The sequence below is a fragment of the Euprymna scolopes genome, chromosome 36, assembly GCF_053919585.1.
Source record: "Euprymna scolopes isolate OS-2025 chromosome 36, ASM5391958v1, whole genome shotgun sequence".
NCBI classification, from domain to species: Eukaryota; Metazoa; Mollusca; class Cephalopoda; order Sepiida; family Sepiolidae; genus Euprymna; species Euprymna scolopes.
The window spans coordinates 92,992,499-93,004,522 of record NC_136517.1 but is presented as its reverse complement, the minus strand read 5'-3'; positions in this window follow the sequence as shown (position 1 = coordinate 93,004,522).

The following is a 12,024-nucleotide window of genomic DNA, read 5'->3' as shown; positions in this document are numbered from 1 at the left end:
AACTGATTACTTTCTTTTTTCGCCTGTGTATATATCCCTATCATGAACTCTCGTCATCTTTAAATATGTCTCCTTTATACACAACACATACTTTTCAAACTCCTACAACAAATGCCTTGCTGAATCTTTCTTTCCTAAAAGCTGGAAGAAGGGCTCTGTGGTACCAGTATACAATCATTATGGTAAAAGGACTCTTTTAATTATCGCCCTATCATTCTCCGGTCCCTCTTCGCAAAAATATTTAGGATCTTAATCAATCCAGCACTAGCCCACCACCTCGCAAAAGCTAATCACCTCTTTGACAAACAGTATGGATTTAGGCAATGTCGTTCTACCGCAGATATTTTAACAGTTATCTCTGAACGCATATACCATGCACTGAATAAGGCGGGTGAAGCCAGGGCTGTAGCTCTTGATATGTTCAAGGCTTTTGATAAAGTCTGGTACGAAGGGCTGCTAATGAAAATTAAATTATGCGGTATAACTGGACGAATACTATAAATAATAAAATCCGGTTGTCATGTATGCACGTACATCGAAACAGCATAAAATTTATGCGAAAGTGTTTCAGAGGTTCCTTATATTCATGAACAACCTCTATTATAATATTGTGTCCGAGATGGGTATATTTTCCGATGATACAACGCTCTATAACATGCAAAAGGAAAGAACAGATTACATACAGCAAAGAAAATCGCATAATCCTTAGAAAATGACCTCCAGACCGAAATGGAATGGGCCAGTAAATGGATGGTAATATTTAATGCTACTAAGACTAAACTGCTTTTTTTTTACAATCACTAAAAGCTTTCTCAACCACCGATATTTATGACAAATTCCTCGGCTTAACATCCATAAACAATATGAACTGGAACAAATACATTGAGGATATTGCGAAGGCTGCTGCAAAGAAAGTGGGCTCCCTCTATCGAGCTAGAAGAATACTCACATTTGAGAGTATCCTGTGCCTCTACAAAGCCACCATTCGCACATGCATGGAGTATTGTTGCCACATCTTGACTGGTACATCTATCCTCCTCTTTCTTGGACCGAATCCAAGGAAGAATCATCAAATAGGTCCTACTTTATCAACAAAGCTCCAACCCCTGTCCCATCACCGCACTCTTGCATCCCTGTTCCTGATTTACAAATATTTTAATAAAATATGCACTGATAAATTCATTGCACTTGTGCTCCCTACCCTGGGTGTAAATACCCCCGACAAACCCGGTTTTTTTAATCATGTCCCCCTCAAACGTAGCACATCGCCACTTGGATCATTCCTAGGAAAGATTTACAAGATGTTCGTTTATGTTGCATTTAAACTTCTGCATGTCAGTACCATAAGGGAAACAGGGAATAGGAAGAAACTATTAGAGTAGAAAGCTTTCTGGCACTTGGAGGCCTCAAAAGTGAAGGGGGTGAATTTGTGGCTAAGCGGGTTTGTTGGGGATATGTAGGTCGATGAGGGTACAAGTGAAACGAGTTCGTCAAGGCATCATCCTATCTTTTTTTTATATTTACGATTATCCCTTGTGATGTTATATATTGTGATAATCTACGATAAACATCGTCATGTCTGATGCGAAAAGCAAACCTACAACGCAGAAACCATTTCGATGATATTTTTTTCTGTAATGGTTTTAATACGTGTTCGAGACGTAGAGGGTTCGTGTGGCGAAAGCTGTGAAAATGAGGGCTTACCGTTCAAACGACATAGGTGTGCGTGTGTGCTTTGTCATCGCTGCGAAGCTAGGATAAGAAAAGAATTCCAAGATGGCGCAGACGGCGTTTTGTAATGGTATTATTTCGGAAACTCTCGCAAAATCTCGTGCATATATGCAAATCAGTTGGTCTTCGACAACTATAAATTCAGGTCGTTTTGGAAGGCAAGGAGTGAGGAAAGAACGGCCGATTGGTAATTGTGTACGCTGGATCGTGTTGATGGCATGTCAACGTGTTTGCGTGTGTACTGATCGAACCGCTCTCCTGTCCCTTGGACTTTGAATTTGTTTAGATTGGACTTCAACTTCAAGACGTGTTGAAGGCATGAGAGAGTAAAAGTAAGGGACTCGAAACGTGTTCAAGACGCGTGGCTGGCATAACAGAGAGACGAAACGACACACTTATCCGGAAAAGTTCAAATGAACTGTTTAAAAATTTTAAGCAAAAAATGTGTTGTTGAAAATACCTGATATAAAGGCTTTCGTTAAAAAAGAAAAAGAGAAAAGTGAGCAGAGTTTTGTTCTTTCTTCTGTTTTCTGGCGACGAAGTCTACAACGTGTTGGGTCCGTTAAAATATAACAACACCGTTTAGAAAAAGGCGTGCAAAGGTGATTTTGAAGCCTGTGACTTCTTGGAGAAATCAATCTCTCATAGTCTTGATCGTTGAATCATTAATCAGTGGTTATGCATGCGTACATATGTGAAACGCTAATGATCTCAATTAAAAATAAATACAAATGTTGCATTATTGAATATATATATATATATACATATATATATATATATATATATATATATATATATAGTTTATACTTTTCAATATAATATATAAAACTATATACACCTGATAATAAGTGCATGTTCATTGGCTGATAGGAAGGGCGCGGTGGATACTAGAAAGCTGATTGGCTAACTAAAATTTCAATAGAAGGTGCGTATATAAAAACGGCAGACAACCACAAAATTCGCGCATAAGCCTGAAGAGTCCTAGAGTGGACGAAACTCGGAATATTCAGTGTAGCTTAATCGCCATATATATTTTATAACTTACTAATTAGCTCTACCTACGTATTGAGCACTTTTGAAGTAAATACTTAAAGTTTACGCGTACATTTATACTTTCGTATATTAATTTTATGTGAGTAAATGAAGTAGTTTTATATATATATATATATATATATATATATATATATATATATATATAGTTTACACTTTTCGATATAATATATAAAACTATATACACCTGATAATTCTTTTGTCGTTGTGTCAAAATCAACACAGACGAATTTCTATACTACACTGTTGGTCATTGTGTTTAGCAGTAATGGTGTGGGTGTATGTGTGTATGTGTGTGTGTGCGTGTGTGTATGTCTGTGTATGTCAATGGTTGTGAGAGAGGCGACGGCGAAATTTGCCACGCACACTGAACGACTGTCGGCTCTCCCTCCTCTTTACCCTATATTTGTTTTTGCGTGGTTTATAAAGAATGAAATGCAAATATTTTAAATATTTAATTTTTCTTCTTTATTTTGCGTTACACGTATGCCAATGGTTGTGAGAGAGGCTTTGGACTCAGTGAGCAGGGAAGGCCTGTAGAAGATTATGTCAAAGTTTGGTTGCCCGGACAAATTCGTGAATATTGTAAGACAGTTCTATGACGGCATGATGGGACGAGTGACTGATGACGGTGACATCTCAGCCCCTTTCCTGGTAACCAACGGCGTAAAACAAGGTTGCGTGCTAGCACCAACGCTTTTCTAGCATGACGTTTTCGGCAATGCTGACTGATGCCTTCAGGGAAATTACTCCTGGCATCCAAATCCGGTACCGGTGTGATGGGAAGCTCTTCAATCTCTGCCGTCTACAAGCTGTCAGTAAAGTCAGTAATAAGATACCTCCTTTTTGCTGACGACTATGCTCTCAATGCCACCAAAGAGCATGGAATGCAACTGGAAGTGGACAAATTTTCTTCAGCATGTGAGAACTTCGGTCTTACAATAAGTATGAGCAAGACAGAAGTCATGCACTAGCCTGCTCCTGGCAACACGTACCAGGAACCGAACATCCAAGTAAATGGTCAGAGCTTGAAAGCAGTAGACCATTTCACCTACCTTGGCAGTACACTATCTCGTGCTGCCAACATCGACATCGAAATCACCAACCGCATTGCCAAGACAAGCAGCTCCTTTGGCAGACTAAGGAAAACAGTCTGGGAACGAAGAGGAATTCAGCAGTACACAAAGATCAAAGTGTACAAAGCAGTGGTCCTGACATTTCTTCTATATGGTTGTGAAACGTGGGTCTTCTACAGACGTCACGAAAAACAACTTAACCCCTTCGATCTTCGATGTCTTCGGAACATCTTGAACATTCGCTGGAAAAACAAGATCCCAGACACTGATGTTCTCGAGAGGTCCAAGCTCCCAAGCGTCATCACTACGAACCGCAAAGCGCAGGCCACGTGTATCGGATGACAGACTCGCGCATACCAAAACAACTGCTCTATGGTGAACTCCGGTGCGGAATGAGAAGAGCTGGTGGACAGCGCAAACGGTTCAAAGACACTCAGATGTCCTATATGAAAGACTTAAACATTGACGTGAACTCATGGGAAAGCAGTGCTTCCGACAGGCCAACCTGGCGCCGCTTGGTACACGAGGGCTCTCTGCTCGCGGAGGCAAGATGAACTGAATCTGCAAAAGAGAAGCGCGCTGCGCGAAAAGCCCGAAATGCTGAAGTGGCCGTCTTCAGCCACTGGTGTCCAACATGTGGCAGGGGCTTCCTCCCCCGGATTGGACTGATCAGCCACTTGCGCACACACAACTACAGGGTGGTCAAAAAGTCAGGTAACATGTTAAAGGTATAAAAAAACAATATGATCCATTATAATTTCTATTTGTTTAACATTATTTGTTTAAATATTTGAGTGTAATATATAAACTTACCCCTCCTTATTTCTGGCTTTGGGGCTATGTAAAGGATAGCGTTTATGGCAAGAAGACTGATACAATAGCGTCTTTAAAATTATTTATTGAAGAGGAGATTGCGCGGATATCAGCTGACATGATTACACGTGTTACACAATCAGTGGTTAATCGCTTCCAGCGATTGATAGAGAGAAATGGACGACAATTAACAAAATGAACATATTTCATGTTTGTTTCATTTTATATTTCAATGTATGGTACTTAAATATACGTGTATTGCTAATATCGTTTTTCTTTAAAATGTTACCTGACTTTTTGACCACCCTGTAGTTGTCTATGGTCATAATCGACTCCGATTGACGAACACACACGTGTGTGTGTGTGTGTGTGTGTGTGTGTGTGTGTGTGTGTGTGTGTGTGTGTGTGTGTGTGTGTGTGTCAATGGTTGTGAGAGAGGCGACGACGAAATTTGTCACGCACACTGAACGACTGTCGGCTCTCCCTCCTGTTTACCCTATATTTGTTTATTTTTTGCGTGGTTTATAAAGAATGAAATGTAAATATTTTAAATATTTCATTTTTTTTTTCTTTCTTCGTTACGCAATTCTAACTTCTTCCCGACCTGGAATATAAACTTTTCTTTGTTTTTGCGTGAATACAATTAGGACAACCTGCCACTGTTTACCATCAACAGTTAGATCATTCAACTTTCGCTCGGGGACATAAGCTGCAAGGATATTATAAAGGGAGTTGAGCAGCAAGGTGTCTCTCCACATTACACTTGAATTTTGCAGGTCAGTAAAGTTGAAAAAACAGAATCCAAAGGAAGTTCCAAAGTCTAGAAAAAAAAAAACTATGGATTACAATAGAAAAACGCGAGTCTGAAAAGTAATGTGGTTAAGTTTACGCATGGAAAAGAAAAGGACAAGATGTCCATGTAAAAAATATAATTTTTAACTTAAAATATTGCAGTATTTAGATTAAAAAAAAAAAATTCAATTTAACATTATATAATCAATTCTTAATGCTGCAATATTTTAAGTTATAAATTTATATTTTTTACTAGAATATTTTGTCCTTTTCTTTTCCAGTTTTAACAACTAGTCCTTTACTTTTCCATGTTTACGCTTAACCATATTACTTTCCATGCTTGCATTTTTTCTTTTATAATAAAATATTAGTAATATTTGAATTTTGCACCATCGATTCTATGACAATAGATCTTTGCTTTTAACCACCAAGCTCTGGACAAGCTATTCTTTCTAATCTTTTATATTTTGATTAGCGATAGTTCCTTTTCCCTTTTCGACTATAAATCCTCGAAAAATTGACCGTTTTGTGCACCACTTAGAATTGCTTATCCTTGGTTTTGCATTATCGATGCCTTCATCATAGACCATGGATCCATTTATACTTGAGTAGCCATTGGAAAATCGACCCCAATTATACCTTGGTATTGGACTATCGATCATTTGATAATCGAATAATGGTAATCTCTGTTGTAGCTATCGATTCGTTATCTCAACTCGGAAAACCAACCCTTGATTCTTAGAAAAGCGACTTTTTTCATACATAAGAATCACCACTTATCAAGGTCCGAAAGCCACCCAAGGATAAGGGTTAATGAATTCAAGAGGGTGGTGTAGTAATCGTTAATGGTGTAAATTGGGCAGAATTAGAGTATTTATCGGATTGACTCAACAATAATTTGTTTACATTGGGTTTGAAGGCTACTTACTATATTGTATATAACTGGGAAGCAGGCTAGTGGAACAGTGTTCCAGAACCGAGCAGTTTTATGGAAAAAGATTTGTTGGAATCTGCGTTTAGGGTGGAGGAAATCAGAAATAGTGGTCGTAGGTAGTCGAGTAGTTTATGTGAAAGTTTGTCAAAAGGGAACGATAGATTAAACTTAAGGGTGTTTAAACTGATTATTATTATTATTTCATTTTCTCACGGAAATTAATTATTATCGTATACATTTATTCTATTGAGACAGATACATTTTTAAAAAGTCCAAATAACTTTTGCTATAATTTACCTGTCATTCTGCAATTATATACTAGCAGGAGATCAGACTTTGCCCGGGATTGAATGAGGATTAACGAATTTTTCACACTTCCAATATATTTATTGCCATCGAAATCGGCGAAGTGTCCTATTTTCCAATCAAATCGATTGATTGCCTGCTCTAATTGGGAAACAATCGCGGTGCACCTGAACGAAGCTTCACATGCCTCCTGCAGTGACTTAGTCAATACTACATTGTAGTATACATTACACTGTAGAGAACTTGCTGCTGATTCTGTATTTTTTTTATAATGGTTTGGATTAAAGTTAAAAATTCAAAGTTATTGATCCTGGTCAAAAATTCCCACTGTTGATTTTATATCCTTGGCATTTCTACTTGTGCCGTGATAAAGCTTCTCAAATGCATTTGTGAGGTTTTGATCAAAATCGGACGGTCCCTTCTTTAAACAGATTTTTTTCGATTATTGATTTTTGCTACTTATCGGAGGGCGAAACCTAGATACGATCTCTTCCAGGCACATAAAGGACAATTGCGTGAAAATAAAAAAAAAGCGACCCAGTCGTATTGGAGTCCATAGGGAACAAACACACACAAACACAGGCAAAGTGTCTTTTATATATAAGTAGAGATATACTATCAAGATCCAAACTTACAATATTCATAACATTAATTTCATAATATTATGACAGGTTTTAAAAAAACGTTCTGATTTATTTGTGGTTCTGTTTTTCATACGTTTTCACATTACACTATGTATGAGGTGCCTTGAATAAGTTTCCAGACTTTTTTGTACAAGCATTTGAAATTGTTGTAGACTCTTGAAAATTCAGTATGTTATTGCTATACATCTTATGAGATGGCTGACCAATTTTTATGATTTCGAGTTCAAATTAGCAGCTAGAATAGGAATTGGAATACACCCCACTAAAGCCTGATTTTCAAAGCTATTGAATTTCAAATACGCAATCTAAACGTGATGCCACTTTAGAAGAACGACACGCAATGAAATTCTGTTTTAAACCTGGAAAAAATGGCACAGAAACGTATGGAGTACTTCAGACTGCTTTGGGACCGCCACCACATGGATCGAGCATCAGGTTTTGAGTGGCATAAGAGATTCAAGAAAGGCAGGGAGTCTGTGAGGAAGGATGAGATGTGTGATGGGTAAGGAAGTCACAACACTATAATTGATTGGTCAAATAAAGAATTTCATGGATAAGCACCGCCGTGTCTATAGAGAAAATAAGTGCACAGTTTGATGTCAGTGTGGAAACTTTACACATAGAATTATTCGCGAGAAAATGAAGATGCACGAAGTTTTTCCCAAGGGTGTTCCATCCTTGTCACAGACTATTTCACTAAGATGTGCATCAAAACAGTTTCTGCCCCCTATAGTTTAGACCTTGGTTCCTGTTTCTTTTGGCTATTCCCTAAGCTCAAGGAAACCTTAAAGGCTGTCGTTGTGAGAAAATTGGGATTATGAAAGAGTCTCTGTGTAGTATTGGGAATCCCAGCTTAATTGCTATCTAGGTAGTTTTAGAAATAGAAAGTTACGTCAGTATATTTTCATTTCCTATCAGCGAGTTGGCAGGGTCACAAAAGGTTAGGATTAACAGGTATCAACCTAGAGAGAATGCAGCGGAAATTAAGGGTGACATGCACCGGAAATAAGGGGTGACACGGGAACTATGGTAGACCACATGCGGAGAGTTGGTTTTGTGAAGCAGAGAATGCAGACGGGAAATCTCGGGTCTCTCTTGACAACCAGGGTTCGAGATGATAGGCTTGCCTTGATATAAAAGATTGAAGCTTCAAATCCATCTTGTTGTTTATCGATGCAGCTGTCTGCAGTGACCACTTCCCGACGAAATGGCAGACCAGCGTCCAAGAAGATATCATCCGCTGGCTAAGGCTAGCAGGTATGTACACATTATGTTATTTGCACATACATGTCTCGAGAGCTTCCAAGGCAAGAAACGGGGTAAGGATAAGAACACACACACACACACAAACATAACAGTGAACTGCAGTTAGGATATTTAAGAACATACACACACGAATATAAGTAAGAACATTGATAAGAACACACAGACTCTTAGTAGTAGCAATCTGAAAAGTACCCGTAAAAGTAAACTTAAAAGTACCCGTAAAAGTAAACTGAAAAGTACCCGTAAAAGTAAACTGAAAAGTACCCGTAAAAGTAAACTTAAAAGTACCCGTAAAAGTAAACTTAAAAGTATCCGTAAAAGTAAACTTAAAAGTACCCGTAAAAGTAAACTTAAAAGTACCCGTAAAAGTAAAGTGAAAAGTACCTGTAAAAGTACACTGAAAAGTACCCGTAAAAGTAAACTTAAAGTACCCGTAAAAGTAAACTTAAAAGTACCCGTAAAAGTAAACTTAAAAGTACCTGTAAAAGTAAACTGAAAAGTACCCGTAAAAGTAAACTGAAAACTACCCGTAAAAGTAAACTTAAAAGGACCCGTAAAAGTAAACTTAAAAGTACCCGTAAAAGTAAACTTAAAAGTACCTGTAAAAGTACACTGAAAAGTACCCGTAAAAGTAAACTTAAAGTACCCGAAAAAGTAAACTTAAAGTACCCGTAAAAGTAAACTTAAAAGGACCCGTAAAAGTAAACTTAAAAGTACCCGTAAAAGTAAACTGAAAACTACCCGTAAAAGTAAACTTAAAAGTACCCGTAAAAGTAACAAAAACCAGTAAAAAGAATCGAACAGAACAAGTAGAGTAAAAAGTTAGCGATTAAATAAATAAATAAATAAATAAATTGAAGGATACAAAAGCCTATGATTTAACATCTGATGAGGGTGATTTATACGCTCACACAAGAGTACTTCCATGTGGACTTCATGTTGGAATAGTACGATAAGTGCATTGCAGTCGAAGGAGATTACTTCGAGGGAGGGACTAGAGTTGTATATGTGTACTATCAATAAAAGTGCCAATACGATATTTTTTTGTATGTATAAGTTTATTAGCCGGGCGCTTCACACGTATACAATACGTTTTATTAATACGTGCCAATAACATTACGACACAGTGTTTTTTGTTTTTTTTTTTTATGAAAGACGAATACCTTATTTCATGTCCCTCTTCTCTATTATGGTTGCCATGTTGCAAATGAATAAATCGTTCTTCAGTAGGAATTTATAACAAGCTATATTTTCTGTATATAACATTTATTCAATTTTGTGATATTCCCTCGGAGTTGTACACATTTCTCAGTGTTCTACATCGTCACTAGCAGATCTGAAACTCTTCCATGGGTCTTAAAAATACCCCTTCCGCCTCTACTGGCCAATCCAAACTGACTCTCGCTCTCTCTCTCTCTCTCTCTCTCTCTCTCTCTCGCCGACTCTCTAACCCTCTAACTAACTTCCTGTATTCCGTAAATATATAACTGTTCGATTCTTTGACGTCATATAAGCCCGGCAATAATTGTTTTGGTAACTATTAAATATTTGGCCCCGTAAATATTCTATAGCGACTTTAAAAATCTGTTAGTAAAATATTTTGTTTCAATAATATCTGATAATCTGGCGGCGACCCCTCTCTCATATGTGTTCCCTCTAGTAGCCGGCGCTATCATGTCAATACGCAACGTCATGTAATATTCCTCGCTGTGTTCAAAGTTCGTTTAATGATAAACACATAGAACCATTTTAGAAAAATATATAATTTAAATTTTATTTGAAACTAGCCTGAATACCCGGCGTTGCCCGGCGTTGCCCGGGTGTTTGGAGGTGTGTGCTAAGCAAATAAAAAAATAGTAGTAATCAGGCAGGTTCGAACCCGTGTATATATAGAGAGGTGTTCAAAATGGTAGGAGCGTGGGTGGGATCAAAACAACAGTAGGCAGCCAGGGTGAAAAGATGTGTTAAAAAAGTAGGCAAGCAGGCTCGAACCCATGAGACGAAGGCGGAAAAGAAAGTGAAAGAAAATATGACGTCTTAGCCGATGTCTCCATGACGCGACCGGAAGTCCAAAACGTTGAAATTAATCGAAGTCAATCCAACGGTTACGATGACTTGCTAAGATGTCAGCGAAAAAAAAATTGACACTTCCTTGTAAAAAACGGCTGAGTTTTTGGTGAAAGAATTAATATTTTGGCCAATTTTTCAATAGTTGTCGTCCGAGATGCCGAGCTTCAAAATGATACTTATCTAGTCAGGATTTGTGGCTTCTGTCGAAAGTTTTTGCGAGACATACAATAATAAAAAAGAAAATACATACATACATACATTTAAAAAAGGCAGGTGAGATTGATATTGTGTATTATAGATGTGTTTTGGTTGATCCTTGCGGTTTCGAGAACCAGATACAGAGGGAGAAAGAGAGAGGAAAGGAGAGGCTGATAAAGAGATAGTAAAGTAAGTTGTAACATCAATAATGGAAATATGAAAGAATAAGAAAGAAAGTGGAGGAAAGGGGCAGAAACAGCAAGAAATTAAATATGGACTATAATACAAACCAAAAAAAGCAACAAAAAAAACAAGAAAGAGAAAGAGAGAGAGGGGGGAGAGAGTAGAGCGGAAATAGCAAGAAATAGCATATGAATGACGAGGCAAAACGCAAAATATAGAAAGGGAGAAAAGAAAAGGAAACAATAGAAGATAACAAGAAAAAGAAAAAGAATAGAGAGGGAGAGAGAGAAAGAGAGATAGGGCGAAAGAAAGGGAGAAAAGAAAAGGAAACAATAAAAAACTAACATAAAAGACTAGGCAAAAAAAAAAAAAAAAAAATTGGACCAAAAAGAAAAAAAGCTAAAAAAGAGAGAGAAAGACGAAGGAAACAAACAAAACAAAACAAAAACAAAAACAAGTAGGAAAAAGAGAAAAAAAGAGAGTGAACGAGAGAAGAGAGAGAGAGAGAGAGAGAGAGAGAGAGAGAGAGAGAGAGGAATAGAGAGACGAGAAACAAGGAGAGAGAAAAAGACGGAAACAGTAAGAAAGAGAACATAAAAGTTTCGGTAAAACAAAACGGAAAAGAAGAAGTAAGAGAGAGAGAGAGAGAAAGAAAGAGAGAGAGAGAGAGCGTGAGAGAGAGAGAGAGAGAGAGAAAGAGAAACAGAGGGGGAGAAAGAGAGGGAGACCAGAAAAGGAAAAAAAACAAAAAAAACAAACACCAAAGACTAGGCAAAACGAAAAATGTTAAAAAGGACAAGAGAAAACAAAGAGAGAGAGAGAGAGAGAGAGAAAGATATATATATATATATAGAGAGAGAGACAGACAGACAGACAGACTGACAGACAGACAGACAAACAGACAAAGACAGATTAACATACAGACATACAAGAAGATAGACAGGTAGATATACATAGATAT